We start from the raw sequence: 7,377 nt of genomic DNA on the forward strand, positions 1-7,377 counted from the left end.
TTGTGTGTCTCACAAGTTATTAGTTAGTCAATGGATAGCCAGGATAGGCACTGAAGTACTTTTTTTTTTATATTAACTAGTGACTACCGCTACTGCAGTACCGCACACCGCGTACCACACTGGGAGGGAAGATAAATGGGACCGCACTACCGCAACCGCGCACTTCTCAGGAAAAAGTACCGCACTACCGCAACCGCACTACTGATTTTTCAGTACCGCGCCCACCTCTGAATTTTGACCCTCTGTATATTTTTGCCTCGGGATGTACCCTACACCATCAGAAAAAGGGATGCGACAAAAAACAGCTGAGTACTAAGGAGTTGGAGGAAAGTAAGTGCAAGAAAATGTCCATGAGCTACTTCATTTAAGCCGGGGAGGGGCTTCCTTATCACCGTTAAAAAGGCGTAAGTATTGCAACATGGCGGATTACAGCGGGAGGAAAGGCATCACCTCCGAATATACCGGCCTCGTCAAGACGACTTGGAGGCGTGTAATGATTTGAAACTCATCCTGAAATATCTGTGGACTGTGCTGACCGTGCTGAGATGAGTGGTTCGGCGAGGCGGACCTTGCAAACACCTACATGGCCATCACGACTGAAGTGGTGTTCGCCGACAGGTAAAATGCAAGTGCAACCTTCACAGACTGCCAGAGATTGAGTGATAACAGACACTGGAGACCCTCCAAGCGATGGCTGGTGACCGCCTGCCTCCATCCACAGGCTGTTACACAAGGAGCCCTGGGAGTAACCTTGCTGGAAGCCCCGCGGGGCGCAATGTGTGGCTGGCGTTATACAGTCCCCAGCCATCGACTGGAGGGCATCCGTTGTCTGTTATCACTCACCTTAGGTAGTCTGTGAAGGTCCAGTCATCACTGGTGCACGTGTATCTTACCTGTGATCAACACCGGCAGCCACAGACTCCTGCCCAATGAACGAACACAGGTAAGCTATTATTTCACCTCGCCACACCTATCCTTTAGAATATTCAACTCTTTTTACCTAACACACCTGTTAATCTTGTGACTGACTTCAACAAACGTTTACCACCAACCTTACCAAACCCTAAACAATACCTTTAATATTTGACTATCTATTTTATCCCCTTGAATCTAGCCCAGTGAATTCAAAGGATGAATATGATTTTTTCAAAGGAAAGTACAGTTTAATAAACAAACATTTCAAGGACATTGACTGGGTCATTGAATTTATGGGATTAGATATTGATCAGTCTTACTCGAGATTTAAGTGTTTATTAGGTCCCTGTTCACTAAAGCCTCCTTGGACCACAAGCATACCTAATGATACCAAACGTCTTAAACGGGAGGCTTGGCTTAACTATAAAGATGCTCATTCTGTGTTTGGCAGATCATCTCCTATTGCCTTAAGGTTGTGGTATGTTTTTAGCCATTTATCCCTGGAATTCAAAGAGATTGTCCATCAGTCAGTCATTAATTATGAAAAATCCCTTGTCTCTGCTGGTTACCATGATGTTATGCGTGTTATGCACCTGTATGGGTGCCTTACGCATTATTAATCCAGATCCAGATCCAGATGAAGCGTTTTCACGCTTACCTTCGTCACAAAAAGATTCAGCATCCGGCAGTTGGGCCGTTATATAGTGAGGACGGATGGTGATTGATTGATTGATTGATTGATTGATAGATTATTGTTGCAAGTAAAACAACAAAGGAGAAGGGAGGAGCATGCCATCCCAACCCCCAGGCAGTACAGAGTGTGATTATACAACTAAGGATACATGTGTAAGTAGCACCAGGAAACTAAAAAGATACAATGGTATTGGACAAGTGCTAAAAAAAATAAAGGCCTTGATTTAGTCAAGGGTGCAGACATAAGGGACTGGACATATGAACTACAGTTTGGGGGCAAATGCAGGATACTCACTAAGCACAGCTAAAAGAACATAATTGTTAATAAACCAGCCCACCAGCTCAGGCAGGTCCCAGTGGCCCTGTGGGCGGTAGGCACTAATAGCAGAACATTGCAGGTGTTGAGGCTGCAGATATGGCAAACCATTTCATTAGGGCTTTTTCCACTGTATTTTCTAAAGAGTTCTTGATTAATCCTTATCCTTTACAGCGGTGTGATAACAAATTTATATTCAATGTCTATAGTTTTGATATTTTTCAAATAGAGAATATTTTGGCTCAATTAAAACCTTCTGCTTGTTCTGGCCCTGATGGTATTCCTTCAGTCTTTTTAAAAAGATGTGCCCATTCTATTAGTTACCCTATGTTGCTACTGTTCAGAAAATCTCTTTCATCTATGCAGGTCCCTTCAGACTGGAAAGATGGTAATGTTATGCCACTGTTCAAAGGTGGAGTCCATTCTGATCCCCTCAAGTATAGACCAATTAATTTTACATCAGTGTGTTGTAAATCTTTTGAAAGAATGGTCGTGTCTCAACTTACTGCTTATTTGGAAGATAATAACTTACTTTCCCCGTATCAGTATGGTTTTAGATCGGGCAGATCAGTTTCTGAGCAACTGTTATATACCTATGACTATGTGACTCATTTCTATGATAGTGGTATGTCAGTAGATATGATATTTTTTTATTTCAAGAAAGCTTTTGATGTTGTTAATCATAGATTATTACTCACAATGCTGTCTAGTATTGGGATTGGGGGGTGTTTGCTGGGATGACTGAAAGACTATTTGAGTGGCAGCAAGATGCAAGTAGTTATCCATGGTAGTGAGAGTTATAAAGCGGATGTAAGCAGTGGTGTTCCCCAAGGGTCGGTAATTGGTCCCTTACTTTTTCTCATCTACATCAATCATGTTGTTTCAGAACTAAATTGTAAGTTTTGCTTATTTGCTGATGATCTAAAATTATACCTAGCTACTGCAATTTCTAAGTCTAACCATTTAATTTCTCACAGTATTTTGCAGAGACATTAACACTCTTTACAACACGGGCAGTTCTTGGGGTTTATCTTTCTCAGTTGGTAAATGTGCAAGAATGAACTTTTGTAGGAATTTCCTTGATGCTCCTGTTCCTTTACCATATTTTATAGGAAACCAAGCCTTACAAGATGTAGATAACTATAAAGATCTTGGGGTCAGGGTGGATTCCTCCCCAAAGTTTCACAGTATTTTAAAGGGTACCCTTTGCAGATCTCCTGATTTCATGAAGGCAGTTTTCATCTCTCATATTCGCCCTATCATGGACTTTGCCTCTGTGGTTTGGTTCACTGGTTATACAGGTGACATTAGGCTTTTAGAAAATGTTCAGAGGAGGTGGACTAAGAAAATTGCCGGTTTTCATGATCTGCCATATAGTGAACGTCTCGCTAGATTGAGTCTTTACTCCATCAAAGGAGGGTTGATCAGAGCTGATCTTATTATGGTGTTCAACATTATGAAAGGGTTTTGTCCAAATCTAGGTCACCTTTTTGTTAGAAATCATAAGAGACACAAGAGGCCACTCCTTCAAGCTTTTTGCTCCTTGTTACAACACTGATGTTCGTGCTCGTGTCTTCTCAGTGCGGGTCATTAGCATTTGGAATAATTTACCTGAATCAGTTCTCGTAGTGAATTCTGTTAATTCTTTTAAACGGCATATCGACACTTCTCTTGGTCAAATTTTGTATGATTTTGATTGACTTTGGGTTGTTGAGTATCACTTTGAATTGTAAAATTGTGTCCTGTGCTGTGTCTCCACTCGGGATTGCCAACCTGACTGCATTGTCTTGCCACTTGCTCAAGAGTATTATGGCAGTGGTTTGTGTGGTCTTGGTGATGCCACAGAGTCAACCATCAGATCATCTAAAGGACTCTCTACTTGCTGTCTTGGTTGGAGGCGTCACTTGATTCTAGATGGGGTTCTCCCCATCTAGGTAAGAAATCTAGGTAAGAAATACCTATTTGGGTCACTAGTGTCTGTTATTTCATTTTTACTTGACTAACCTCCCAGCGGCGATAAACCAAACCTAATCATATTAACCTAACCTGGATAAATTTATCATTGACATATAGTTATTTCAACTTAATCTGTTGTTTAAGACAGCCAGTTTTAACCAAATCAGCTATTATTTAGAAAAGTTGATATTTTTAACCTAACTCGGATATCAGAAGTGTCCTAACAAAATTACCTTCCTTTGCTTGTTTTTAGTAACCAAACCAAATCAATTAGACGTAGCTCTTAAACTGAACTTACTCTAGTTCTCAAGCTTCCACACTATTAGTTGCATCACTTATGACTTTTTTTCCTTTAGTCCTTAATCAACTTGTTTAGAAACCTTGCTCCAACAAACCCAACTTAATATAAGTTCACCTCTCCTAACTCAGATAAATTTCCAATTTGTGTTACTGAGAGGGGGAGAGGGGGGAAAGATCTTTGAGAAACTTTGAGCAGGCAAGGAGGAAGTGTCTGGATAGAGAGAGATGGAAGCTCTTCTGCCATGGCCATCCCCTGGTGAGAGCTCCTAGGAGCAGGCGTCGATGAAATGATGATGATGATGATGTTACTGACTATTTTTTTAACCAAACATTTTAATTTTGGACGTAAGTTTTTATACCAAATTAACTATCATTCAGGATGTTGCCTTATTTTAACCTTACAAAAATTATAAACGTCACTGAACCTCATTGACCCTACGTAACGTACGGTAGCTATCCTTTCTGTAAAATACTTCCCAGGAATCCCTGGGTGTTGCAAAATGATACTAATACCCATGCTAGCTAGCATTGTAGTATTGTTTAATTTGGTTTGGTCATGTTTTTTTCCACATTTGAAATTAATTAGTTAACAGTATATTATGGCTTTTGTTATTTGCAGCTTCCTTTCTTATGAAGATCTAAAAGTGAATTTTATGATTATTCTTAGTCTTACTCCCAAATAGCTATAAAAGTCAGTCAACTTGACTTTTGGAAAAGTATAGATATAGATATAGGGCAGTTACCAAAGCATTTCTAATTGTAATGTATCTATTTGCAGTGATCGTGATGACATTGACAACAACGAGCAAGTCCTCCTAGACCTAGAGTGACCTCAAGCTGGTATTCGCCACATAACATTATTGTTTAATCATTTAGTTTTTGTCATCCAGCATCAAGCAATCATTCCCATGCAAGAATATAATGCACAATATAAGAAACTTTAATTGCTAGAAAATAAGACAATGTTGCCAGCCCATATAGTGTGAACTGCAGTAAATAACTCATGTAGATAATGCCTGTTATCACATACTTCTGCCTATGCAATGTCTTTTAGTTCTTGCCTCGGGTATATTAATCAATTACTAATCCATTCTTATTTCTCCGACTTCCATTTCCTGTGTTGATATGCCAGTCAGTTCAGTACTTTTATTTTCTTAGTGTTTTGCAATTCTTTGCTCTTAAAACAACATCTGTCCATTCATAGTCCAGCTTAACCCGGTAGCAGCAACAGGCCAAATTTGTGGCTTTACCGTGTACCAGCGACGGGCCACATTTTTGCCATGATATAAACCCCCCAAAATAGATGATGCATAAACTGATCACAAATGCGTTGATATATATTATGAAATGTTTTGTGTGAGTGATGATTTTTTCTCATTTTTCTCACTTAAGAGGGGCCTTTAAGAAACATGATCCCTTCAGCTACCAGGTTAACCTCTTTTAGTATAGTACACTAATCAAGAAAAAACATCCCGATTAATATAGTGTATATATATATATATATATATATATATATATATATATATATATATATATATATATATATATATATATATATATATATATATATATATATATATATATATATATTAGTTTATTTGAACTTGTACTCATATTTCAGGCCCAAGCATGATGTGGAAGAAGAAATCGGTTGTCTCCATCAGCCGGGTTTGTGCCATGGCAGCTTTCTCCATCTGTCCGGCAGAGGTCCAGTCCGTGCCATGGAGGAATTCAGCCCCCAACAAGGAGATGGCATGCCAGAGATGGATCTGCAGCTTCTCCTCCAATCAATTAATCCTTGCAATGCCCTTTCTCTTTTCTCTCCTTTTGTACCACCATGCTTACACATAACTGATCCAAGGTACTTAAACTCATTACCCTCCATTTTTTTACCATTCAAAATTATTTTGCATTCTTTTCACATTCAATGCCCATTTAATAATTAATATGGGCATACAAAATCTACAACCTCCCTTCTATTCCACTCACAAACTATCACTATACTTTTGTTGACATTTACTTTAACTTTCTCCTCTTACATTCACTATCAAAAACACTGACCAGATTTTTCTCCACTAATTTTGGCACATGCAGATGCATCCTCATAGAAAGACTTTATTGCACTGAGCAGTTTTCCTCCCACACCATATATCTTTAAAACATCCCACAATCCAATCCAATCGACTCTGTCATAAGCTTTTTCTAAGTCCATGAAGGCAGCGTATAGTTTCTTTCCTTTTGCTATTATTTTTTTCTACTACCATCCTGAAGGAAAATATCTGATTGATTCCATCAATTCCTGCTGCTTTTCCATTTTTTAATCTTTTAATTGTGTGATTTACTTCTTCATATGTTATACTTCTTTCTTTATATACTCCTCCTCTACCCCCACTCAAAACTGTTGCTGTTACAGCTACTGGACGTCCATCATCAAAATTCATTAAGTTTTTGAATTATTCTCTCCATCTCTCTTTCACAGTTTCTCCGCCTTTCAACATCTTTCCAGTCTCATCCACAACTTCATTAATTTTACTTGGGGAGATATTATTGGGGTGATGCATTTCTTTCATTTTTTACTTCTTTCCAATATGATTTCCTGTTCCCTATATATTTTTCACTTGGTCTTTTTCCAAAATCTTCATCAACTCTCTTCTTACTTTCTTTTATTGCTTGTTTTAATTTCATTTTGCATTCTCTATATTTCTTTTTCTATTCCCTTTTTACTTGCTCAGCCACATTTCTTTCTTGAAATTTCTTAAAAAGCTCCCTTCTCCCTTTTACTATCCTCCTTATCTCCATTTCCTTTTCTTTTTCCATCCCACACCATTTTCATCCCTACCACGTTTTTTGTTGTAGTTAACACTACTTCTTAAAATGTTCCCCCAAAAAATTCAATATCTGTACTATCTTTCACACTTTCCCATTTTTCACTTAAGGCATCTGCCATTTCACGTTATACTCATCTTTTATTTCTTTTTCCTGTAACTTTTCTATCTTCAGTATTTCCTTTTTTACTTCACCTTTCTTTTCAAACACCCACCTTTTTTCAGCCTTAATTTTGCCAGCACTGCAAGATATGGTCAGAGCCATCGAACATTCCGCTTACTACCTTTGCGTCACAAATATCCTTTCTCAGTCTTCCATCTACTGCCACATAATCAATCAATCCTTTCTGCTCATAATCATTCCCCCTCCTC

General features: G+C 38.6%; 1 long non-coding RNA gene across 1 annotated transcript; it reads left to right on the forward strand.

The window, feature by feature from the left end:
- Window positions 1-364: 364 nt before the first annotated feature.
- On the forward strand, window positions 365-7,060 carry LOC126987491 (uncharacterized). Its single transcript, XR_007740941.1, has 2 exons — window positions 365-5,020; window positions 5,802-7,060. It is a non-coding gene; the product is annotated as an uncharacterized LOC126987491 (long non-coding RNA).
- The last annotated feature ends 317 nt before the right edge of the window (window positions 7,061-7,377 follow it).

The sequence above is a fragment of the Eriocheir sinensis genome, chromosome 65, assembly GCF_024679095.1.
Source record: "Eriocheir sinensis breed Jianghai 21 chromosome 65, ASM2467909v1, whole genome shotgun sequence".
In the NCBI taxonomy this organism is placed as follows: domain Eukaryota; kingdom Metazoa; phylum Arthropoda; class Malacostraca; order Decapoda; family Varunidae; genus Eriocheir; species Eriocheir sinensis.